This window comes from Callithrix jacchus, chromosome 2 (genome assembly GCF_049354715.1).
Source record: "Callithrix jacchus isolate 240 chromosome 2, calJac240_pri, whole genome shotgun sequence".
NCBI lineage: Eukaryota > Metazoa > Chordata > Mammalia > Primates > Cebidae > Callithrix > Callithrix jacchus.
In genome coordinates this window covers 133,473,164-133,501,099 of record NC_133503.1, presented here as the reverse complement: position 1 = coordinate 133,501,099, position 27,936 = coordinate 133,473,164, and the positions used below count along the sequence as shown (strand labels likewise).

General features: G+C 38.2%; 1 long non-coding RNA gene across 1 annotated transcript in view; it reads right to left on the bottom strand.

Annotated features, from left to right (window-relative positions):
- Positions 1-10,246: 10,246 nt before the first annotated feature.
- The window catches only part of LOC128931361 (uncharacterized), a 69,100-nt gene continuing 51,410 nt past the window's right edge, over positions 10,247-27,936 (bottom strand). Inside the window, exon 3 of the long non-coding RNA XR_013532273.1 lies at positions 10,247-10,355. This is a non-coding gene — a long non-coding RNA (uncharacterized LOC128931361). The remainder of the gene's footprint in view (positions 10,356-27,936) is intronic.

The following is a 27,936-nucleotide window of genomic DNA, read 5'->3' as shown; positions in this document are numbered from 1 at the left end:
AAGACATAAAAGTGGCCAACAACATTCTTCTCAGCACCACATCATACTTACTCTAAAACTGGCCACATAATTGGAAGTAAATCACTCTCAGCAAATGCTCAGACCACAGCGCAATCAAATTAGAACTCAGGATTAAGAAACTCACACAAAACCGCACAACTACGTGGAAACTAAAGAACTTGCACCTGAAAATGAATAAACAATGAAATGAATGCAGAAATAAAAATGTTCTTCGAAACCAATGAGAACAAAGACAAAACATACCACAATCTCTGGGACACATTTAAAGGAGTGTCTAGAGGGAAATTTATAGCAATAAATGCCCACATGAGAAGCAAGGAAAGATCTAAAATTGATACCCCATCATCAAAATTGAAAAAGCTAGAGGAGCAAGATCAAAAAAACTCGAAAGCAAGCAAAATATAAGAAATAACTAAGATCAGAGCAGAACTGAAGGAGATAAAGACACAAAAAAAACCTTCAAAATATCAATAAATCCAGAAGCCGATTTTTTGAAAATATCAACAAAATAGACCACTAGCCAGACTAATAAAAAAAGAAGAGAGAAGAATTCAATAGATGCAATAAAAAGTGATAAAGGGGAGATCATCACCAATTCCTCAGAAATACAAACTACCTTCAAAGATACTACAAACAGCTCTATGCACATAAACCAGTAAATCTGGAAGAAATGGCTAAATTCCTGCACACTTGCACCCTCCCAAGACTAAACCAGGAAGAAGTTGAAACCCTGAATAGACCAATAACAAGGTCTGAAGTTGAGGCAGAAATTAATAGCCTACCAACCAAAAAACGTTTAGGTCCAGACTGGTTCACAGCCAAATTCTACCAGACATACAAAGAGGAAGTGGTATCACTCCTTCTGAAACTATTCCAAACAATCCAGAAAGAGGGAATCCCTCCCAAATAATTTTATGAAACCAGCATCATCCTGATACCAAAACCCAGCAGGGACTCAACAAAAAAAGAAAACCTCAGGCCAACATCCATAATGAACATAGATGCAAAAATCTTCAATAAAAGACTCACAAACCAGATGCAACAGCACATCAAACAGCTTATCCATCACAATCAAGTAGGCTTCATCCTGGGGATGCAAGGTTGGTTCAACATATACAAATCTATAAATGTAATCCATCACATAAACAGAATCAAAGACAAAAACCACATAATTATCTTAATATATGCAGAGAAGGCCTTTGACAAAATTCAACTGCCTTTATGCTAAAAAAAAACCCTCAATAAACTAGGTACTGATGGAACATATCTCAAAATAATATAAGCTATTTATGACAAACCCACAGCCAATATCATATTGAATGGGAAAAAACTGGAAGCAATCCCTTTGAAATCTGGCACTAGACAAAGATGCCCTCTCTCACCACTCCTATTCAGTATAGTATTGGAAGTTCTAGCCAGAGCAATTAGGCAAGAAAAAGAAATAAAGGGTATTCAATTAGGAAAAGAGAAAGTCAAATTGTCTGTATTTGCAGACGACATGATCGTATATTTAGAAGATCCCATCATCTCAACACAAAACCTTCTTAAGCTGATAAGCAACTTCAGCTACCATTGACCTTCTTCACAGAACTGGAAAAAACACTTTAAACTTCATATGGAACAAAAAGAGTGCCCACATAGCCAAGACAATACTAAGCAAAAAGAACAAAGCTGGAGGCATGACACTACCAGACTTCAAATTATTCTACAAAGCTATAGTAATCAAAACAGCATGGTACTGGTACCAAAACAGAGATATAGACCAATGGAACAGAACAGAGATTCTGGGAGCAATGCCACACATCTACAACCATCTGATCTTTGACAAAACTGACAAAAACAGGCAATGGGGAAAGGATTCCCTGTTCAATAAATGGTGTTGGGAAAACTGGTTAGCCAGGTACAGATAGCTTACCTGGACCCCTTCCTTACACTGTACAATAAAATTAACTCCAAATGGATTAAATATTTAAACATAAAACCTAACACCATAAAAACTCTAGAAAAAAACCTAGACAATACCATTCAGGACATAGGCATAGGCAAGGACTTCATGACTAAAACACCAAAAGCATTGGCAACAAAAGCCAAAATAGACAAATGGGATCTAATTACACTTAAGAGTTTCTGCACAGCAAAAGAAATGATTATTAGAGTGAATCAACAACCAACAGAATGGGGAAAAAATTTTGCAATCTACCCATCTGACAAAGGACTACTATCCAGAGTCTACAAAGAACTAAAGCAGATCTACAAGGAAAAAAACACACAACCCCATCAAAAAGTGGGAAAGGGATATGAACAGACATTTTTCAATAAAAGACATTTATGCAGCCAACAAACATGAAAAAATGCTTATCATCACTGGTCATTAGAGAGAGGCAAATCAAAACCACATTGAGATACCATCTCACGCCAGTTAGAATGGCGATCATTAAAAAATCTGGAGACAACAGATGCTGGAGAGGATATGGAGAAATAGGAACACTTTTACACTGCTGGTGGGAGTGCAAATTAGTTCAACCATTGTGGAAGACAGTGTGGTGATTTTTCAATGATTTAGAAATAGAAATTCCATTTGACCCAGCAATCCCATTACTGGTTATAAACCCAAAGGATTATAAACCATTCTGTTATAAAGACACATGCACACATATGTTCACTGCAGCACTGTTTATAATAGCAAAGACCTGGAACCAACGCAAATGCCCATTGATGATAGACTGGACAGGGAAAATGTGGCACATATACACCATGGAATACTATGCAGCCATAAAAAAAAGATGAGCTCATGTCCTTTGTAGAGACATGGTTGAATCTGGAAGCCATCATTCTTAGCAAACCAACACAAGAACAGAAAACCAAACACTGCATGTTCTCACTCATAGGTGGGTGTTCAACAATGAGAACATGTGGGCATAGGGAGGGGAACATCACACACTGGGGTAGGTTGGGAGGTGGGAGACTAGGGGAGGGACAGTAGGGCAGGCTGGGGAGGGAAAACACTGGGAGAAATGCCTGATGTAGGTGATGGGGGGACAGAGACTGCAAACCACCATGGCATATGTGTACCCATGCAACAACCTTGCAGGATGAGCATATGTACCCCAGAGCTTAAGGTACAATTTTTAAAAATCTAAAAAATAAAAATGGCCAATAAACGTATGGACAAATTCTCAACATCCCTATTCATCAGAGAAATGCAAATCAAAACCATGATGATGTAACCTCTGACACTAGTTGAAATGCCTATTATTAAAGAGTCAAAAAATACAGATGTTTGCAAGGCTGTGGAGAAAAGAGAATGCTTACATACTGTTGGTGGAATGTAAATTGGTTTAGTCACTGTGGAAAGCAGTTTGGCGACTTCACATAAAACTGAGAGCTACCAGAGAGAGAGATCCAAGATGGCTGACCACTAGCAGCTCAGGCTTGTAGCTCCCAGTGAAAGCTCAGAGAACGAGAGGACGCCACACTTTCAGACGAATCTTTCTTGCACAAGGACCAGGAGATTCCCAGCAGAGGAGCCTCACAGGTTGCCAGCGTGACTCTTGCAGCCGGCTTTGCGATTTTGCTGGTGCCCCAGCGTGGAGGTTCTTGGTGCAGAGTAAATGGGACTGGATCCCATTTTGGCTGATGTTTGGAGCTGATTGAGGAAGGGATTCAGGAGGGAAGCCAGACAGGAGACTCTTGGACAGAAAAGTACCAAGAATCTTGATGCCACTCTTTTAGCCAGCGCAGTGGGTTGCTCACATTTTGGCCCTGGGAATTAACAAGTTGGACATCCACTAAGAGACCTAATTTGAAAGTTGGTAATTACAAAGATGACAGGTGGATAAATTTATAATGATGGGAAGAAACCAGCGTAAAAAGGCTGAGAATACTCAAAATCAGAATGCCTCTCCCTCTACAGAGGATTACAGTTCTTCACCAACAGGGGAACAAGGCCTGATGGAAAATGAGTGCATTCCAATAACAGAATTAGGCTTCAGAAGATGGATGATAAGAAACTTCTGTGAGCTTAAAAACATGTTCTAGCCCAAGGTAAAGAAACTAAGAACTTTGAAAAAAGATTTGGCGAAATCCTAATGAGAATAGACAATTTAGAGAGGAATATAAGTGAATTAATGGAACTGAGGAATACTATATGAGAACTCCAAGAAGTACGCACAGGTTTTAACACTCGAATTGATCAAGCAGAAGAAAGAATATCAGAGGTCGAAGACCAACTTAAATGAAATGAGAAGACAAGATTAGAGAAGAAAAAGTAAAAAGGAATGAGCAAAGTCTCCAAGAAATATGGGACTATGTGAAAAGACCTAATTTACGTTTGATAGGTGTACCTGAATGTCATGAAGAGAATGAATCCAAGCTGGAAAGTATTCTTCAGGATATTATTCAGGAAAACTTCCCTAACCTAGTAAGGTGGGAAAATACTCATCTCCAGGTAATACAGAGAACACCACAAAGGTATTCCTCAAGTAGAGCAACCCCAAGACACATAAGTGTTAGATTCACCAGGGTTGAAATAAAAGAGAAAATTCTAAGGGCAGCTAGAGAGAAAGGTCAGGTTACCCATAAAGGGAAGCCTATCAGACTTACAGCAGATCTCTCAGCAGAAACCTACAAGCTAGAAGAGAGTGGGGGTTAATATTCAATATCCTCAAAGAAAAGAATTTTCAACCCAGAATCTCATATCCAGCCAAACTAAGCTTTATAAATGAAGGAAAAATAAAATCCTGTGTGAACAAGCAAGCACTCAGAGATTTCATCACCACCAGGCCTGCTTTGCAAGAGCTTCTGAAAGAAGCACTACACACAGAAAGGAACAACCAGTATCAGTCATCCCAAAAACTTACCAAAAGATAAAGAGTATCTACATAATAAAGTATTTATATCAACTAATGGGCAAAATAGCCAGCCAGCATTAAATGACAATATTAAACTCACAAATATCAATATTAATCCTGAATTTAGATGAATTAAATGCCCCAATCAAAGACACAGACATGTAAACGGAATTAAAAAGTCAAAACACATCGGCACTCTGTATACAGATCCATCTCATAAGCAAGGACAACAAAGACTCAAAACAAATGGTTGGAGGAAGACTCACCAATCAAATGGAGAGGAAAGAAAAACAACAACAACAACAAAAACAAACAAACCAAAAAAACAGGAGTCGTAACTTTTGTCTCCGACAAAATAGACTACAATAGTAACCAAGACTAAAAGAAACAAAGAAAACATTATTACATAATGATAAAAAGATCAATGCGACAATAGGAGTCAATGATCATAAATATATATGTACCCAATATAGGGGCACCCAGATATATAAGACAAGTTTTCAATGACTTATATAGAGACTTGAACTCCCACACTAATAGCGGAAGACTTTGACACCACATTGTTAATATTTGATGGATCAATGAGATACAAAATTAACAGAGACATTTATGATTTGAACTCAGACCTGGAACAAGTAAACTCAGTGAATATTTATAGAATTCTATACCCCAGGTCCACAGAACATACATCGCTTTTTAGTATCACATTATACCTATTTTGAAAGTGACCACATAAATGGAAGCAAATCACTCTTCAGCACTTGTACAGCATTTCACAGATTTAAACAAAATATTGGTGGGCTGTTATTTTCTTTTTTTATTCCTTCTTGTCTCTGCTGTTAAGCACAATAATCAGCATAAAAGAGGTTTTTAATACCTATTTCTAGATTGCATTCCAGCCTAGGCAATAGAGCAAGACTCTTGTTCTCTCTCCCCCTTTTCTCTTTCTCTTTCTTACTTTCTTTAAAAACAAAAAAAACAAAAAACTGAGAGCTACCATTTTACCCAACAATCCCATTACTGGGTTATAACCAAAGACAAATAAATTATTCTACCAAAAAGAAACATGTATTCATATGTTCATCACAGCACTATTCACAATAGCAAAGATATGGAATCAACCTAGGTGCTCATCAATGTTGGATTGAAAAAAGAAAATGTCATACATGTATACCATGGAATACTATGCAGCCATAAAAAAATGAATAAAGACATGTCCTTTGCAGCAACATGGATGTAGCTGCAGGCCATTATTCTAAGCAAATTAATGTAGCAACAGAAAACTAAATACCACATGTTCTCACTCACAAGTGGAAGATAAGCATTGGGCACACATGACATAAAAATGGAAACAATAGACACTGGGGCCTTCTAGAGGAAGGAGAGAGAGGGAAGCAAGGACAGAAAAGCTACCTATTGGGTCCAGGAGCAGTGGCTCATGCCTGTAATCCATACACTTAGGGAGGCCAAGGTGGGTGGATCGCCTAAGGTCAGGAGTTCAAGACCAACCTGACCAATATGGTGAAATCCTGTCTCTACTAAAAATATGAAAACTAGGTGGGCATGGTGGCAGGTGCCTGCAACCCCAGCTACTCAGGAGGCTGAGATAGGAGTCACTTGAACCCAGGAGGCGGAGATTGTAGTGAGTAGAGAGCGCACCGTTGCACTCCAGCCTAGGCAACAAGAGTGAAACTCTGTCACTAAAAAACAACAAAAAAGCTACCTATTGGGTACTTTGCTCACTACCTGGGTGTCAGGATCATCTGTACCCCAAACTTCAGCATCATAATATGTACTCACATAACAATTCTGCACAGTACCCTGTGAATTGAAAATAAAATTTGAAATTATAAAATAAAATTTCAAAAAGAAAGAATAAAAAATAAATGTCCTAAAAATTTTGTATGTTTAAGAAGATGGAACAAAGATATTAATTAATGTTAGATTTTGGTAAATGATATTCAAAAGCTAATTTTAGAATGATTAACAAATTAAAAATTAGCATAAAATTTCCTAACTAGCCAGATGCAGTGGCTCATGCCTGTAATTCCAGCACTTTGGGAGGTTGCGGTGGGAGGATCACCTGAGGTTAGGAGTTTGAGGCCAGTCTGGCCAACATGGTGAAACCCCATTGCTACTGAAAACACAAGAATTAGCTTGGAGTGGTGGTGCCCGCCTGTAATCCCAGCTATGTGGGAGGCTGAAGCATGAGAATAACTTGAATCCAGGAGGCAGAGTCTGAAGTGAGCAGAGATTGTACAACTGCACTCCAGCCTGGGTAACAGAATGAGACTCTACCTTTAAAAATAAATACACAAATAAATAAAGGCAGGGCACAGTGGCTCACACCTGTAGTCCCAGCACTTTGGGAGACCAAGTCAGGTGGATCACCTGAGGTCAGGAGTTTGAGATCAGTTTAGCCAACATGGTAAAACACCTTCTCTACTAAAAAAATTCAAAAATTAGCTGGACACAGTAGCACATGCCTATAATCCCAGCTACTCTAAGGAGGCTGAGGCATGAGAATTGCTTGAACCTAGGAGGCGGAGGTTGCAGTGAGCCAAGATCATGCCACTGCACTCCAGCCTGGGCAACAGTACAAGACTCTCTCTCAAAAAACAAATTAATTAATTAATTTAATTTAATCAAGTTAAATTAAATCTCCTAACTAGTAGGACAAAAATTGAATGAGAAAAAAAAGCAATTGATGCAGGAGGACAAGAAAGACCATAGAAAACGTAGGGCAAATACAAACCACTAAATAAAATTGTCAAAATAAATTCAAATGTATTAGAAATTTAAGTAAACATAAAGACACATAAAAATCAATTATAGTAACAGTGAACATTCAGAAGCAGACATTAAAAACACAGGGCAATTTACAAACACTCCAAGGAAAATGAAATACTTATGTATTTACTTAACATGCACAAGATCTATATGCTACAAATTACAAAATGCTGATTTTGTGAAAGTCAAAGAACACTTAAATAAATGAAGCGATATATCATGTTTATGGACTGGAAGACTCAGTTTAGTAAAGCTGTCAATTCTTCCCAATTGGTCTATAGTTTAATGTAATTCCTATCAAAATCCTAGTAATATTTTTTTCATAGACCTAGGCAAGCTTATGCTAAAATATATATGAAAAGGCACAGGCCCTGAATAGCTAAAACAATCTTGACAAAGAAGAAAGACAAAGAAATGGGAGAAACTAGTCTACCTACATTAAGCCTGGCTATATAATTACTGTAATCAAGAGAGTGTAGTGTGGGCAGAGGGGTAGACACATGAGTCAACAGAGCAGAATAGAAGACCGGAAATAGACTCCCACCATCTGCTAACACTGCCTTTTGACAAAGAAGCAAAACCAATTTCAAGGAGGAGGTATAACCTTTTAAACAAATTATGCTGGAATAACTGCATATCCATAAAGGGAAAAAAAACTCTTGACCTAAATTTTATGCTTTATATTTAAAAATGAACTCAAATTGGATCACAGACTTAAATGTAAAATATAAACCTACAAGACTTTTAGCAAAATACATAGAAGAAAGTTGTCAGGATTTGGGACTAAGTCAGTAGTTGTCAGACTTCACACCAATGGCGTGATCCATAAAAAGAAAAACTGATAAATTGAACCTCATTGAAATTAGAATGTTTGTTCTATAAAAGCCACATAAAGAGGATGAAAAGAAAAACTACACAGCAGGAGAAAATATTTGCAAGTCATATGCTTTAGTCCTGTGGTGCTATAACAAAATACCTCAAACTGGGTAATTTATAAAGAACAGACATTTATTTTTCACACTCCTGGAGGATAGGAGGTCCAAGATTTAATCACCAGCATTTGGTATCTGGTGAGGTCCCCATCTCCACTTTCAACCAACATGGAGCCCTGTTGCTGTCCTCAAATAACTGAAGGGATGTAAAGGGCAAATAGGGCCTAAGCTAGTTCCCTCCAGCTAGGCACTAATTCATTCATGAAAGCAGAGTCCTCCTGACTTAATCACTTCCCAAAATGACTCCACCTCTTAATATCATCCTAATGGGGATAAAGTTTCAACACATGAATTTTGGAAGGAATGTCATCTTTCAAACCATAGCATCAAATATCTAGCAAAGAACTTACATATTCTAAATTCTAGAATATGTAAAGAACTCTCAAACTCAACAGTAAAAAGCAATCTATTAAATGAACAAAAGACATAAACATTTACCAAAGAAAATAAAAATAAGCACATGAAAAAATATTCAATATCATAAGCCATTAGGAAACTTTAAATTAAAACTGCAATGAAATACCACTATACACATATCAATATGACTAAGATTTTTAAAAATTACACCACCAAATACTGGCAAGGATGCACAGAAACTAGCTCACTCATACATTACTGGTGGGAATGTAAAATGGAATAGCCACTCTGGAAAACACTTCATCAGTTGTTGAAAATGTTAAACTTGCAACTGTGATACAACCCAGTAATTGCACTCCTGGACATTTATGCCAAAGAAATAAAAGTTATTTTAACATAAAAACCCAAATATGAATGTTTATAGCAGCTTTCTTTGTAATTACTAAAAACTCGAAGTCAACAGATGAATGGTTAAAGAAGTTGGGGTATATGCACAGCATGGATTTCTACTAAGCAATAAAAATAAATATTCTGTTGATACATATGACTTGGATGAGTCTCTAGGGAATTATACTGAGTAAAATAATATATTATGTAACTTTATAATTCCAAAAAGTTACACACTATATTATTCCATGCATATAAAATTTTGGAGTGTCAGATTTTGTAAATGGAGGACAGATTAGTGGTTGCCAGGTGGCAGAGGGTGGTAAGGGAAGGTAGGGAAGTAGTTGCTCTAGTCTGAATGTTTCTGTCCCCCTGAAATTCATGTTGAAATCTAATCACCAATGAGATGGTATTAGAAAGTGGGACCTTTGGGAGGTGAGTAGATTATAAGGGAGTGCCCTTGTGAAAAGGATTAGTGCTCTTATAGAAGAGATCTCAGAGAGCTAGCTCACCCCTTCCACCACGTGAGGACATAACTTGAAAGTAGACAAGCCCTCACCAGATACTGAATCTGCTGATGTATTGATCTTAAACTTCCCAGCCTCCAGAACTATCAGAAATAAATTTCTGTTATTAGTATATAGTATAAATTTTTTATAATTTATAATATATAGTGTAATTTATAACATATAGTATAATTTCTGTTGTTTATAAGTTTATAGTATTTTGTTATAGCAACCCAAATGGACTAAGACAGTGGTATAGTTATAAAGAGCAACAGGAAGGATCCTTACAGTGCTGGAACTGTTTAGTATCTTGAACAGTGGTAGTAGATACAAGAATCTATGTAGCTGATAAAAGTGCCTGGAGGCTGGATGAGGTCGCTCATACCTGCAATCCCAGAACTTTGGCAGGCTGAGGTAGTTGATTTGCTTGAGCCCAGGAATTTGACGCCAATCTACAAAGTATAAAAAAATTAACTGGGCACAGTGGCACACACTTGTAATCCCAGCTACTCAAGAAGCTGAGGTGGGAGGATTTATAGAGCCCAGGACATTCAGCCATAATTGCACCACTGCATTCCAGCTTGGGTGACAGAACAAGACCCTGTTTCAAAAAAAAGAAAAAGTGTATAGAACTTAATGCATACACTCATACAATTCAAATTGGAAAAAATCAAAATAAAATCAGTGAATTGTATTAATTTTCTGGTTGTACTATTATAATACTATTTTGAAAAATGTTACTGTTGGAGGAAACCAGGCAAAATGTACAAGGGATCTTTCTGTGTTGTATCTTAAACTGCATATTAATCTACAATTATATTTTATATAATAAATTAACTAATTTATTTATGAAGACAAGATTTCATTTTGTCACACAGTCTGAAGGGCAGTAACACAATCATGGCTAACTGCAGCCTCAGCTTTCTTGGCTCAAGTGAGCCTCCCAGCTCAGTCTCCCAAGTAACTGGGACTACAGGCACACACCACCACACGCAGCTAATTGTTTTGGTTTTCAGTAGAGGCAAGGTCTCGCTATGTTGTCCAGGCTGGTCCTGAAATCCTGAGCTCAAGAGATCCTCTTGCTTCAGCCTCCCAAAGTGCTAGGATTGCAGGTGTGAGCCACCCTGCCTGCCTGTAATTATCTTTAAAAAGACATTGATTACAACAGTATCCAAAAATATAAACTGCCTTGAAATGAATGCAATAAACAATGGGTACAATCCTTATAAAGAAATTATAAAATTTTATTGAAAAAGAAAAACGAATGTGGGACTATGTGAAGAGACCTAATCTACGTTTGATAGGTGTACCAGAATGAGACGAAGAGAATGAATCCAAGCTGGAAAATACTCTTCAGAATATTATCTAGGAAAACTTCCCCAACTTAGCAAGGCAGGCCAATATGCAAGTCCAGGAAATACAGAGAATACCACAAAGATATTCCTCAAGAAGAGCAACCCCAAGGCACATATTCGACAGATTCACCAGGGTTGAAATGAAGGAGAAAATGCTAAAAGCAGCCACAGAGAAAGGTCGGGCTACCCACAAAGGGAAGCCCATCAGACTCACAGCAGATCTCTCGGCAGAAATCCTACAAGCCAGAAGAGAGTGGGGACCAATATTCAACATCGTTAAAAAAAAGAACTTTCAATCCAGAATTTCATATCCAGCCAAACTGAGCTTCATAAGTGAAGGAAAAATAAAATCCTATGCAAACAAGCAAGTACTCACAGACTGTGTCACCACCAGGCCTGCTTTACAAGAGCTCCTGAAAGAGGCACTACACATAGAAAGAAACAACCAGTACCAGCCATTCAAAAACACACCAAATGCTAAAGAGCATCAACAAAATGAAGAATCTCCATCAACTAACAGGGAAAACAGCCAGCTGGCATCAAAATGGCAGGATCAAATTCACACATAACAATATTAACCATAAATGTAAATGAGCTAAATGCACCAATCAAAACACACAGACTGGCAAATTGAACAAAAAGCCAAAACGCATCGGTGTGCTGTATCCAGGAAACCCATCTCACATACAAGGATACACAAAAGCTCAAAATAAAGGGATGGAGGAAGATTTACCAAGCAAATGGAGAGCAAAAAGAAAAAGCAGGAGTTGCAATTCTCGTCTCTGATAAAATAGACTTTAAAGCAACAAAGATCAAAAGAGACAAAGAAGGACATTACATAATGGTATAAAAGGATCGATACAATAAGAAGAGCTAACGATCCTAAATATATATGGACCCAATACAGGAGCACCCAGATATATAAGGCAAGTTCTTAATGACTTACAAAGAGACCTAGACCCCCACACAATAATAGTGGGAGACTTTAACACTCCACTGTCAATATTAGACAGATCAACCAGACAGAAAATTAACTGTAATTACAGAAAATTCTGCAAATGTCTATCAGGTTTGCTTGTTCCAGGTCTGAGTTCAAGCCCTGGATATCCTAGGGCTTGAACTCAGACCTGGAACAAGCAAACCTGATAGACATTTGCAGAACTCTCCACCCCAGATCCACAGAATATATATTATTCTCAGCTCCACATCACACCTACTCTAAAATTGACCACATAATTGGAAGTAAATCACTCCTCAGCAAATGCAAAACAACTGAAATCATAACAAACAGTCTCTCAGACCACAGTGTAATCAAGTTAGAACTCAGAATTCAGAAACTAACTCAGAACCACACAGCTTCATGGAAACTGAACAACTGGCTCTTGAATGTTGACTGGATAAACAATGAAATGAAGGCAGAAATAACAAAGTTCTTTGAAACCAACGAGAACGAAGACACAACATACCAGAATCTCTGGGACACATTTAAAGCAGTCTCGAGAGGAAAATATATAGCAATAAGTGTCCCCATGAGAAGAGTGGAGAGATCCAAAATTGACACCCTATCATCAAAATTGAGAGAGCTAGAGGAGCAAAATCAAAAAAACTCAAAACCTAGCAGAAAACAAGAAATAACTAAGATTAGAGCAGAACTGAAGGAGATAGAGACACAAAAAATGCTTTAAAATATCAATAAATCCAAGAGCTGGTTTTTTGAAAAGATCAACAAAATAGACAGACCACTAGCCAGACTGATAAAAAATAAAAGAGAGAATAACCAAATAGATGTAACAAAAAATGATAAAGGGGAAATCACCACAGATTCCACAGAAATTCAAACCATCATCAGAGAATATTACAAACAACTCTATGCACATAAACTAGTAAACCTGGGAGAAATGGATAAATTCCTGGACTCCTGTGTCCTCCCAAGCCTAAACCAGGAGGAAGACAAAACTATGAATAGACAAATAACAAGGTCTGAAGTTGAGGCAGCAATTAAGAGCCTACCACACAACAAAAGCCCAGGTCCAGATGGGTTCACAGCTGAATTCCACCAGATGCACATATAGGAACTGTCACCATTCCTTCTGAAACCATTCCAAATAATCCAAAAAGAGGGAATCCTTTTCAAATCATTTTATGAGACCAACATCATCCTGATACCAAAACCCAGCAGAGACTCAACAAGAAAAGAAAACTTCAGGCCAATATCTATGATAAACATAGATGCAAAAATCTTCAATAAAATGCTGGCAAGATGACTGCAACAGCACATCAAAAAGCTTATCCGTCATGATCAAGTAGGATTCATCCTGGGGATGCAAGGCTGGTTCAACATGTGCAAGTCTATAAATGTAATTCACCAAACAAACCAGAACCAAAAACAAAAACCACATGATTATCTCAATTGATTCAGAGAAGGCGTTTGACAAAATTCAACAGTCCTTTATGCTAAAAAAAAAAACCCTCAATAAACTCGGTATTGATGGAACGTATCTCAAAATAACAAAAGCTATTTATGACAAACCAATAGTTTCTGCTTAAATGGGCAAAAACTGGAAGCATTCCCTTTGAAATCTGGCACTAGACAAGAATGCCCTCTCTCACCACTCCTATTCAATATAGTACTGGAAGTTCTAGCCAGAGCAATCAGGCAAGAAAAAGAAATAAAGGGTATTCAAATAGGAAAGGAGAAACCAAATTGTCTCTATTTGCAGACGACATGATAGTATATCTAGAAGACCCCATCATCTCAGCCCAAAAACTCCTGAAACTGATAAGCAACTTCAGCAAAGTCTCAGGATATAGAATCAATATGCAAAAATCACAAGCATTCCTATACACTAATAACAGACTGAAAGAAAACCAAATCAAGAACGAACTGCCATTCACAATTGCTACAAAGAGAAAAAAATACCTAGGAATACCACTAATAAGGAAAGTAAAGGACCTCTTCAAGGAGAACTACAAACCACTGCTCAATGAAATAAGAGAGGACACAAACAGATGGAGAAACATTCCATGTTCATGGTTATGAAGAATCAATATCATCAAAATGGTCATACTGCCCAAAGTAATTTACAGACTCAATGCTATCCCCATCAAGCCACCATTGACTTTCTTCACAGAACTGGAAAAAACCACCTTGACCTTCATTTGGAACCAAAAGAGAGCCCGCATAGCCAAGTCAATTCTAAGCAAAAAGAACACAGCAGGAGGCATCACACTACCAGACTTCAAACTATACTACAAGCCTACAGTAATCAAAACAGCATGGTACTGGTACCAAAACAGAGATATAGACCAGTGGAACAGAACAGAGGGATTGGAGGTAACACAACGTATCTACAACCATACAATCTTTGATAAACCTCACAAAAATAAGCAATGGGGAAAGGACTTTCTGTTTAATAAATGGTGTTGGAAAAACTGGCTAGCCATGTGCAGAAAGCAGAAACTGGACCCCTTCCTGACACCTTACACTAAAATTAACCCCAGATGGATTAAAGTCTTAAACATAAGACATAACACTATAAAAACCCTAGAAGAAAATCTAGGCAAAACCATTCAGAACATAGGAGTGGGCAAGGACTTCATGACCAGAACACCAAAAGCATTGGCAACAAAAGCCAAAATAGACAAATGGGACCTAATCAAACTCCATAGCTTCTGCAGGGCAAAAGAAACAGTCACTAGAGTGAATCGGCAACCAACAGAATGGAAAAAAATTTTGCAGTTTACCCATCTGACAAAGGGATGATATCCAGAATTTACAAAGAACTCAAGCAGATTTACAAGAAAAAAAACAAGCCCATTCAGAAATGGGCAAAGGATATGAACAGACACTTTACAAAAGAAGACATACATGAGGCCAACAAACATATGAAAAAAATGCTCAGCATCACTGGTCATTAGAGAGATGCAAATCAAAATCACACTGAGATACCATCTCACGCCAGTTAGAATGGCAATCATTAAAAAATCTGGAGACAACAGATGCTGGAGAGGATGTGGAGAAATAGGAACACTTTTACACTGATGGTGGGAGTGTAAATTAGTTCAACCATTGTGGAAGACAGTGTGGCGATTCCTCAAGGCCTTAGAAATAGAAATTCCATTTGACCCAGCAATCCCATTACTGGGTATATATCCAAAGGACTATAAATCATTCTACTATAAGGACACATGCACACGAATGTTCATTGCAGCACTGTTTACAATAGCAAAGACCTGGAACCAACCCAAATGCCCATTGATGATAGACTGGACTGGGAAAATGTGGCACATATACACCATGGAATATTATGCAGCAATCAAAAATGATGAGTTTGTGTCCTTTGTAGGAACATGGATGAATCTGGAGAACATCATTCTCAGCAAACTGACACAAGAACAGAAAATGAAATACCGCATATTCTCACTTATAGGTGGGTGATGAACAATGAGAACACATGGACACAGGGAGGGGAGCACTACACACTGGGATCTATTGGGGGGAATAGGGGAGGGACAGTAGGGGGGGAGCTGGGGAGGGATAGCATGGGGAGAAATGCCAAATGTGGGTGAAGGGGAGGAAGGCAACAAAACACATTGCCTGTTCTTCACATGTACCCCAAAACTTAAAATGCAATTTAAAAAAAAGAAGGAAAATGGAGGCTAAATCTTATACTCATTGATTGGAAGACAAATTCATAAAGATTTAAAGAGTCAATGCTATTTCAATTAAAATTCTAACAAGGTTTCTTTGTGGAAACAAGATGATTCTAAAATCATATGAAAAGAAAAAAGCCAAGAATTAAACACTACTAAAGAGAAAAACAGAAGGAAGAGACTTGCCTTTCCATGTATCAGATGTATTATTAAGCTAGAGCAATTAAGAGAGTTGCATTGGCATAGAAATCGCAAAAATAACCAACAGGAGAAAATAGAGAATCCAGAAACAGATTTGATTTTTGTTCAAATGCAAAGGTAGCACTGCAGATGCTGGGGAAAAGATGGACTTTTTAGTTTTTTTAGACGTAGTCTCACTGTGTTGCCTAGGCTGGAGCACGGTGGTGGACCTTAGCTCACTGCAACCTCTGCCTTCCAGGTTCAAGAAATTCTCCTGTTTCAGCATCCCCAGAAGCCAGGACTACAGGTGTGCACCAGCATGCCTGGCAAATATTTGCATTTTTAGTAGAAACAGAGTTTCACCATGTTGGCCAAGCTGGTCTTGAACTCCTGACCTCAAGTGGTCCATCCACCTTGGCCTCCCAAAGTGCTGGGATTCCATATTACATGTGTGAGCCACCGCACCTTGCCTCCTTTTTTTTTTTTTTTCTTTTTTTGAGGTGGAGTCTCGCTCTGCTGCTCAGACTGGAGTGCAGGGTATGCTCTCAGCTCATTGCAACGTCCACCTCCTGGATTCAAGCAATTTTCTTACCTTAGCCTCTTGGTAGCTGGGATTCAGTCCCATGCCACTGCACCCAGATAATTGTTGTATTTTTAGTGGAGCTTTGAATTTAATATCACTGACACAGCTACTTATCCATATGGGGGAAAAAATTGGAATTGGGTCTTATTTTTGTGGTTGCCCCATGAAAGGTGAGCTCAATGCCCCCATCCAAAATTGGTTCTGATATCAAGATTGGTGATACCACATATGCACCAAGAAGGTATTTTAAAAGTTTATTACACACAATGGGGCTTTCTGGCTAGAACAAGACAGGCACCCAAGCCAGTTCTAAATGGCTTGAGGGAAGGAGGGGCAAGGTCCTTTGATTTTTAATGTTCTCAGTGATGGGGTTGGCATGAGGGATGATTTGAACTTTTCCTTGGCACCAAGAGAGGGGGGACCTGGGCTTTCTCATCAGCTTTGCCAGATGCTGGGCAGGAGGGAAAGGGGGAGAGTTGGAGTCTGAAAGCTGTTGGTAGTCAAACATCAAAAATGGAATTTGATTCTTTATTATAGATCCCTTTTACACACATAAACAAAAAATTCCTTGTGGATTAGAGAGTTATATTAAAAGCAAAAGTATGAAACTTTTAAAAGACAAAATGGAAGAATATCTTTATGATCTCAAGGTAGTGAAAGATTTGCTAAATGTAGCACAGAAAGTACTAACCATAAAGAAGAAGTGGAAGAATTTGAGTAATTCAGGAGAGATCCAAGATGGCTGATTACTAGCAGCTCAGGATTGTAGCTCCCAGTGAAAGTGCAAAGAACGAGAGGACACCACACTTTCAGATGAATTTTTGTTGCTCATGGACCAGGAGATTCCCAGCGGAGGAGCCCCACAGGTCACCAGCGTGACTCTTGCAGCCAATGCAGTGGTTTTGCTGGTGCCCCAGTGAGGCAGTTCTTGGTGCAGAATAAACAGGACTGGGTCCCCTTTTGGTCGACGTTTGGAGATCCAGGAGGGCAGAGTTGCCTATTCAGCTGATTGAAAAAGGGACTCAAGAAGGAAGCCAGACCAGAGATTCCCAGGCAGAAAAGCACCATGAATCTTAATGCCGCTGTTTTAGCCAGCACAGTGTGCTGCTCAGATTCCAGCACTGGGAATTAGCAAGTTGGACATCCACTCGGAGACCTAATTTGAAAGTCAGTAATTACAAAGACGACAGGTGGATAAATTTACACTGATGGGAAGAAACCAGCATAAAAAGGCTGAGAATACCCAAAATCAAAATGCCTCTCCCTCTACAGGGGAATAGCAGTTCCTCATCAACAAGGGAACAAGGCCTGATGGAGAACAAGTGTGTTCCATTAGCAGAATTAAGCTTCAGAAGGTGGATAATAAGAAACTTCTGTGAGTTTAAAGAACATGTTCTAGCCCAATGTAAAGGAACCAAGAACCTTGAAAAAAGGTTTGACGAAAGGCTAACCAGAATAGACAATTTAGAGAGGAATATAAGTGAATTAATGGAACTGGAGAATACAATATGAGAACTCTGGGAAGTATGCACAGGTTTTAACAGTCAAATTGATCAAGCAGAAGAAAAGATATCAGAGGTTGAAGACCAACTTAATGAAATGAAATGAGAAGACAAGATTAGAGAATAAAGAGTAAAAAGGAATGAGCAAAGTCTCCAAGAAATAGGGGACTATGTGAAAAGACCTAATTTATGTTTGATAGGTGTACCTGAATGTCATGAAAAGAATGAATCCAACCTGGAAAAATTATTCAGGATATTATTCAGGAAAACTTTCCTAACCTAGTAACACAGGACAATACTCAACTCCAGGTAATACAGAGAACACCACAAAGATATTCCTCGAGTAGAACAACCCCAAGACACATAAGTGTTAGATTCACCAGGGTTAAAATAAAGGAGAAAATTCTAAGGGCAGCTAAAGAGAAAGGTCGGGTTACCCATAAAGGGAAGCCTATCAGACTCACAGCAGATACCCTACAAACTAGGGTATCTACAAACTAGAAGAGAGTGGGGTCAATATTCAATATCCTCAAAGAAAAGAATTTTCAACCCAGAATCTCATATCCAGTCAAACTAAGCTTCATAAATGAAGAAAAAGTAAAATTTTTCACGAACAAGCAAGCACTCAGAGATTTCATCACCACCAGGCCTGCTTTAGAAGAGCTTCTGAAAGAAGCACTATACACAGAAAGGAACAACCAGTATCAGTCATCCCGAAAATTTACCAACAGGTAAAGAGTATCTCCATAATGAAGAATCTATATCAACTAATAGGCAAAATAGCCAGCTAGCATTAAATGACAATATTAAACTCACAAATATCCATATTAATCCTAATTTAAATGGATTAAATGCCCTCATGAAAGACACAGACAGGCAAATTGAATAAAAAGTCAAAACCCATCGGTATGCTGTATCCAGATTCATCTTATAAGCAAGGACACACAAAGACTTAAAATAAAGGGTTGGTGGAAGACTTATCAATCAAATGGAGAGCAAAAAAAAGAAAAAAAAAAGAAGAAGAAGTGATAAATTTAACTTCAGTGTATTAAAGTTGAAAACTTCTGTTTACCAAAAATAAAAAAAAGAGAGAGAGAGAGAATGAATAAGTAAACCACATACCGGGAGAAGTGATTCATAATGCCCTAAAAGTGACCCCCCCAAAAAAAATTTTATCCAGAATATACAAAGACCTACTATAAATGAATAGAGAAACACACACTGTCCAATAGAAAATGGACAGAAGACTTGAGCAAGCATTTCACAAAGAGGAGGCAGAATTAGCCAAAAGTATAAAATGATAAAAGATGCTCACAGTAAGATGATATTTCAGTAAGATGCTCACAGTAAGATGATATTTGCAAAGCTTGGAAAAATTTTAAATTCTGACAATATTAAATGTTAGCATGAACCACTAGAACACTTGTACACTGCGAATGGAAGTAGAATTACTACAGTCACTTTGAAAAAGCACTTTGGCATTACTTGGTAGGTTTCAAGGCATGCAATTCCACTTTTAGGCACCACCTGAAAAAACTCTTGCGCATGTACACCAAAATGTATATGTAGTAATATTTATAGTATACTGACAATATTCATAATAGAAAAAAATTAAAAATAGCCCAAATGTTCACCAACATGAGAATGATTAAATTGTGGCATATTCATATAGTGTGGCATATTCTTACTATATTAAGTGAGAGTTAAAAGTAATGACTTATAGTAGATGCAATGAAGTTACAAAAGAATTTATACAGTATGATCATCTTCATATAAAGGCCAAAAGCATGCAAAATTAAACAACATATTTTTTAAAAGAAAAAATAGGGCAAAACAGTGAGTAAGAACAAGCAAATAAAATCCCCACATTAGTATAATAATTACCTCTAAGTAGGGAGGAAAGAGATGGCCACATAGGGAACTTCAAATATCTTAAAAAAAAAAAAAGTAGGTATGTAGGTAGTCATTAAAATGCTATTCCTCAAATGTTAATATGCTGTAAATTAGTATTTAACTTAAAAAATCATTTTTATAAAGAAAAAGTATTGCTTTTGAATTCTCTTTCTGTTTAAGAAAGGAAAATTAAGATAATAGATCCAAGATGCCCTAATAGGAAGAGCTCTGGAGTGCAGTTTCCAGCAAGAACAATGCAGAGGGTGAGTGAACAGTGCATGTCTGAATGAGTTATTATTCCCCAAAGACCAGGAGATTCCCAGGCTGTAAAGTGCCACAGGTTTCCAGCATGGCTGCTTCAGCTGGCATAGCAGGTCTCCGCATAAAAACACACAAATCTGGGCAGCTGTTTCAACTGGCACCTGGAACACCTGAGAGACAGAGCGACTCATTCAACTGAAAAAAAGGGGTTGAAACAGGGAGCCAGGTGATCTGGCTCAGTGGGTCCCACCCCTACAAAGACCAGCAATCTGAAACACTCTGGCTTGAGAGTTTTGCAGCTGGACCCAGCATGGTCCGGCTCTGTTGGGGGAAGGGCATCCACCATTACCAAGGCAGTCCACCATTACTGAGGCAGACCACCATTACCAAGGCAGTTCTAAATATGCCTCTGTAAACAAAACCACAAGGAAGTTCACACAGCAGCTGGGCAGAGCCCACGACAGCTCAGCAATGCCTCTGCTGGCAGACTGTGACTAGGCTACCTCCTTGGTGGACAGGGAAGCTCTTAAAAAAGGCAGCATCACATAAGAAACTTATAAATTAAAGCCCCAACTTCCCAGGACAGAGCACCTGGGAAAAAATGTGGTTATGAGTCTGCTGCAGCAGACTTAAATGTACCTGCCCAGCAGCTCTGAACAGAACAACATAGCTCACAGCTCAGCACTTGAGCTCCTATAAGAGACAGACTGTCTCCTCAAGCAGCTCCCTGACCCCAATAGATCCAAAGAGTCACCTCATAGAAGAGAGCTCAGGCTAACATCTGGCAGAAATCCTTCTGGGATGAAGATAACAAAATAAACTGGCAGCAACCCTTACTGTTTTGCAGTCACCACAGGTGACCCCCAGGCTATCAGGGTCTGGAGTAGAACTCCAGCAGTCCTATAACAGAGGGGCCTGACTGTTAGAAAGAAAACTAAAAAACAGAAAGAAATAACTTCATCATCAACAAAAAGGATGTCCACTCAGAGACCTTATCTGAAAGTCACCAAATACAAAGACTACAGGTAGATAAATCCACAAAGATGGGAAGAAACCAGCACAAAAAGGATGAAAACACCAGAAACCAGAATGCCTCCCCTCCTCCAAGGGATCACAACTCATCACCAGCAAAGGAACAAGGCTGGAAGGAGAATGCGTCTGATGAATTGACAGAAACAGGCTTCAGAAGGTGGGTAATGCCAAACTTCTCTGAGCTAAAAGAACATTTTCTAACCCAATGCAAAGAAACTAAGAACCTTGAAAAAAGGTTTGACAAAATGCTAATGCAAATAAACAGCATAGAGAAGAATATAAATGACTTAATGAAACTGAAAAACACAACACAAGAACTTTGTGAAGCATATAAAAGTTTCAATAGTGCTGTAATCTCAGCACTTTGGGAGTCCGAGGCAGGTGGATCACAAAGTCAAGAGATCGAGTCCATCCTGGTCAACATGGTGAAACCCCGTCTCTACTAAAAATACAAAAAATTAGCTGGGCATGGTGGCACACACCTGTAATCCCAGCTACTCAGGAGGCTGAGGCAGGAGAATTGCCTGAACCCAGGAGGTGGAGGTTGCAGTGAGCTGAGATCACGCCATTGCACTCCAGCCTGGGTAACAAGTGTGAAACTCCATCTCAAAAAAAAAAAGTTTCAATAGTGAAATTGACCAAGCAGAAGAAAGGATATCAGAGACTGAAGATGAACTCGATGAAATAAAACAAGAAGGCAAGATTAGAGAAAAAAGAGTGAAAAGAAATGAACAAAGCCTCCAAGAAATATGGGACTATGTGAAAATACCTAATCTACATTTGATAGGTGTACCTGAATGTGATGAAGAGAATGAATCCAAGCTGGAAAACACTCTTCAGGATATTATCCAGGAGAACTTCCCCAACTTAGCAAGGCAGGACAATATTCAAGTCCAGAAAATACAGAAGATGCTGCAAAGACATTCCTTAAGAAGAGCAACCCCGAGGCACATAATCATCAGATTCACCAGGATTGAAATGAAGGAAAAAGTGGTAAAGGCAGCCAGAGAGAAAGGTCACCCACAAAGGAAAGCCCATTAGACTCACAGTGGATCTCTCAGCAGAAACCCTACAAGCCAGAAGAGAGTGGAGGTCAATATTCAACATCCTTAAAGAAAAGAACTTTCAACCCAGAATTTCATATCCAGCCAAATTAAGCTTCATAAGTGAAGAAGGAATAAAACCCTTTACAGACAAGCAATTGCTGAGAGATTTCATCACCATGAGGCCTGCCTTACAAGAGCTCCTGAAAGAAGCACTAAACAAGGAAAGAAACAACCAGTACCAGCCACTCCAAAAGCATACCAAGTGGTAAAAACCATCAACACAATGGAGAAACTACATCAACAAATGGGCAAAACAATTAGCTAGCATCAAAATGGCAAGATCAAATTCACACATAACAATATTAACCTTAAATATAAATGGGCTAAATGCCCCAATCAAAAGACAGACCGGTGAATTGGACAAAAAGTCAAAAAACATCAGTGTGCTGTATCCAGGAAACCCATCTCACTTGCAAGGACACACATAGGCTAAAAATAAAGGGATGGAGGAAGATTTACCAAGCAAATGGAGAGCAGAAAACAAGCAGGAGTTGCAATCCTAGTCTCTGATAAAATAGACGTTAAACCAACAAAGATCAAAAGAGACAAAGAAGGGCATTACATAATGGTAAAAGAATCAATGTAACAAAAGAGCTAACAATCCTAAATATATATGCACCCAATACAGGAGCACCCAGATACATAAAGGAAGTTCTTAATGACCTACAAAGAGACTTAAGACTCCCACACAATAACAGTGGGAGGCTTTAACACTCCACTGTCAATATTAGACAGATGGAGACAGAAAATTAACAAGGATATCCAGAACTCAAACTCAGATCTGGAGCAAGCAAACCTAATAGACATATACAGAACACTCCACCCTAAATCCACAGAATATACATTCTTCTCAGCACCACATCATACTTACTCTAAAATTGGCCACATAATTGGAAGTAAATCACTCCTCAGCAAATGCAAAAAAACAGAAATCATAACAGTCTCTCAGACCATAGTGCAATCAAATTAGAACTCGGGATTAAGAAACTCGCTCAGAACCACACAACTTCATGGAAACTGAAAAATTGGCTCTTGAATGTTGACTGCCTAAACAATGAAGGCAGAAATAAAGAAGTTCTTTGAAACCAATGAGAATGAAGACACAACATACCAGAATCTCTGGGACACATTTAAAGCAGTGTCTAAAGGAAAGCAATAAATACCCACATGAGTAGCAAGGAAAGATCTAAAATTGACACCCTATCATCAAAATTGAAAGAGTTAGAGGAGCAAGATCAAAAAAACTCAAAGCCTAGCAGAAGACAAGAAATAACTAATATCAGAGCAGAACTGAAGGAGATAGAGACACACACAAAAAAAACCTTCAACAAATCCAGGAGCTGGTTTTTTGAAAAGATCAACAAAATAGACAGACTGCTGGTCAGATTAATAAAAATGAAAAGAGAGAAGAATCAAATAGATGCCATAAAAAATGATAAAGGGGATATCTCCACCGATTCCACAGAAATACAAACCACCATCAGAGATTACTACAGACAACTCTATGCACACAAACCAGTAAATCTGGAAGAAATTGATAAATTCCTGGACACTTGCACCCTCCCAAGCACAAACCAGGAAGAAGTTGAAACCCTGAATAGACCAATGACAAGGACTGAAGTTAAGGCAGCAATTAATAACCTACCAACCAAAAAAAGTCCAGGTCCAGATGGGTTCACAGCCAAATTCTACGAGACATACAAAGAGGAGTTGGTACCACTCCTTCTGAAATTATTCCAAACAATACAAAAGAGGGAATCCTTTCCAAATAATTTTATGAGATCAACATTATATTGATAACAAAACCCGGTGGAGATGCAACAAAAAAAGAAAACTTCAGACCAATATCCATGATGAACATAGATGCAAAAATCTTCAATAAAATACTGGCAAACCAACTGCAACAGCACACCAAAAAGCTTATCCATCATGATCAAGTAGGCTTCATCCTGGGGATGCAAGGCTGGTTCAATATATGCAAGTCTATAAACATAATTCACCATATAAACAGAAACAAAGGCAAAAACCACATGATTATCTCAATAGATGCAGAGAATGCCTTCAATGAAACTCAACATCCCTTTATGCTAAAAACTCTCAACAAACTAAATATTGACAGAACGTATCTCAAAATAATAAAAGCTATTTACAACAAACCAACAGCCAATATCATACTGAATGGTAAAAAACTGGAAGCTTTCCCTTTGAAATCTGGCACTAGACAAGGATGCCCTTTCTCACCATTCCTATTCAATATAGTATTGGAAGTTCTAGCCAGAGCAATCAGGCAAGAAAAAAAATAAAGGGTATTAAATTAGGTAAAGAAGAAGTCAAATGGTCTATATTTGCAGATGACACAATTGTATATTTAAAAGGCACCATGGTCTCAGCCCAGAAGCTCCTGAAACTGATAAGCAACTTCAGCAAAGTCTCAGGATACAAAACAATGTGCAGAAATCACAAGCATTCCTATACACCAGTAACAGACTTAAAGAGAGCCAAATCAAAAACAAACTGCCATTCACAATTGCTACGAAGAGAATAAAATACCTAGGAATACAACTAATGAAGGATGTAAAGGACCTCTTCAAGGAGAACTAAAAACCACTGCTCAAGGAAATAAGAGAGGACATAAACAGATGGAAAAACATTCCATGCTTGTGGTTAGGAAGAATCAATATTGTGAAAATGGCCATAGTGCCCAAAGTAATTTATAGATTCAGTGCTATCCTCTTAAAGCTACCTATAGATTCAATGCTATCCCCATCAAACTACCTATTTTCCCTCTTCACAGAACTGGAAAAAAACACCTTAAACTTCATATGGAACCAAAAGAGCACCCACATAGCCAAGACAATCCTAAGCAAAAAGAACAAAGTTGGAGGTATCATGCTACCTGACTTGAAACTTTACTACAAGGCTACAGTAATCAAAACAGCATGGTACTGGTACCCAAACAAAGATATAGACCAATGGAACAGAACAGAGGTTCTGGGAGCAACTCCACACATCTGCAACCAACTGATCTTTGACAAACATGGCAAAAACAAGCAATGCGGATAGGATTCCCTGTTTAATAAATGATGTTGGGAAAACTGGCTAGCCATGTACAGATAGCTGAAACTGGACCCCTCCCTTTTACTTTACACTAAAATTAACTCCAAATGGATTAAATATTTAGACATAAAACCTAACACCATAAAAACCCTAGAAGAAAACCTAGGCAATACCATTCAGGACATAGTCACAGGCAAGGACTTCATGACTAAAACACCAAAAGCATTGGCAACAAAAGCCAAAATAGACAAATGGGATCTAATTAAACTCTAGAGCTTCTGTACAGCAAAAGAAACAATCATGAGAGTGAACCAGCAACCAACAGAATGGCAAAAATTTTTGCAATCTACCCATCTGACAAAGGGCTAATATTCAGAATCTACAAAGAACTAAAACAGATTTACAAGAAAACAAACAAACAAACCCATTCAAAAGTGGGTGAAGGACATGAACAGACACTTTTCAAAAGAAGACATTTATGTGGCCAACAAACATGAAAAAAATGCTCATCATCACTGGTCATTAGAAAAATGTAAATCAAAACTATATTGAGATCCCATCTCATGCCAGTTAGAATGGCGATCATTAAAAAAATCTGGAGACAACAGATGCTGGAGAGGATGTGGAGAAATAGGAACACTTTTACACTGTTGGTGGGAGTGTAAATTAGTTCAACAATTGTGGAAGACAGTGTGGAGATTCCTCAAGGACCTAGAAATAGAAATTCCATTTGACCCAGCAATCCCATTACTGGATATATACCCAAAGGAGTATAAATCATTCTATTATAAAGACACATGCACATGTATGTTCATTGCAGCACTGTTTACAATAGAAAAGACCTGAAACCAACCGAAATGCCCATCAACAATAGACTGGATAAAGAAAATGTGGCACATATACACCATGGAATACTATGCAGCCATAAAAAACAATGAGTTTGTGTCCTTTGTAGGGACATGGATGAATCTGGAAGCCATCATTCTCAGAAAACTGACACAAGAACAGAAAAACAAACACTGCATGTTCTCACTCATAGGTGGGTGCCGAATAATGAGAACTCATGGACACAGGGAGGGGAGCATCACACACTGGGGTCTGATGTGGGGGAATAGGGGCAGGACAGCGGGGGTCGGGGGTAGGGAGGCTGGGGAGAGATAACGGGGGGAGAAGCGCCAGATATAGGTGACTGGGGGATGGAGGCAGTAAACCACATTGCCACGTATGTACCTATGCAACAATTCTGTATGTTTTGCTCAGGTACCCTAGAACCTAAAGTACAATAAAATATAGATTAAACAAAGGAGAAGAAAGGAAAATTTACCATTGTGACATTTTTAGCATCTTATGAGCTTTTTATCTTCATGAGTATAAATCTAAAAAAAATAGGAAAGGAAAGTGAAAAAGAAAATTCTTATGTAAGTGCCAGGCAACAGCAGACAGCCCACCTTTCCCAGGGAGTCTGGGTACACAAATGCCTGTGGAAGCAGAGCTGATTGGTGCATTCAACAAAAGAGCCTCGCTGACCTGCACTGAGTTTCCCAGAGAACTGGGCCCTGCTTATTTTTACATCATTAGACCTCCTCAGGCAGGCCAAGGCCATTTCCAAACTGCAAATGACCTTGGATCACAAGCTGAGGTTTTTAATTTGTTTACACTATTAAACATCCTGAAATATGATTAATAATTCTGCATAGGGAAATAAGTTTATTTCTAACAAAGATGGTCCTGGACATATTTCTACTATTTATATTATTGCAGTAAGTTCATTGCACAAACTAATTTTCCAGCACATTCTAATCTTAGCATTGTTTGGTAGTTCCTTAAACTCAGCAGTAAGTTGTCTGATAAACCTTGATAAAGATATGCAAGGCACAAATTGTCTAGAAAATTATAAATATGTGATTACTTTCATCCTTTCAAAATAATAAAGTCATGGAAAAAATATTTTTTTCTGTATTTTCCAAATTATCAATTACACTAAGGGAAAAGAAACTTTAATTTTTAAAGCTTAACAAGAAATTGTGGGCTAAGATACCTTAAAGAATCAAATATACATTTCACTTATTGTAAAAGGGTCTATGAAAGCTATTGTTACCCTTTTAGGAGAGCCCAAGAATAAATAACAGACACGTATTGAGTTGCTCTGTGTGTATTATAGTTAAAGACAGTGGTGTGCTGGTAAGCAGTTAACAACCAGATATATAGTGAGGAAATAGCCTTGATTTGCATGTAGCATTTGCCAATTTCTCTCATGTAAATACTCCCACTGTGGCCAATTTCAAGCTACCAATTTGACATCACTAAATTTGGAGTTGGGGAGAAATGTACCACACAGATACAGAAGATAGATGTAAATAATCTTAAGAGCACAGATGTTAAAAGGTAGCACTATAATTAGAAAGTGATGT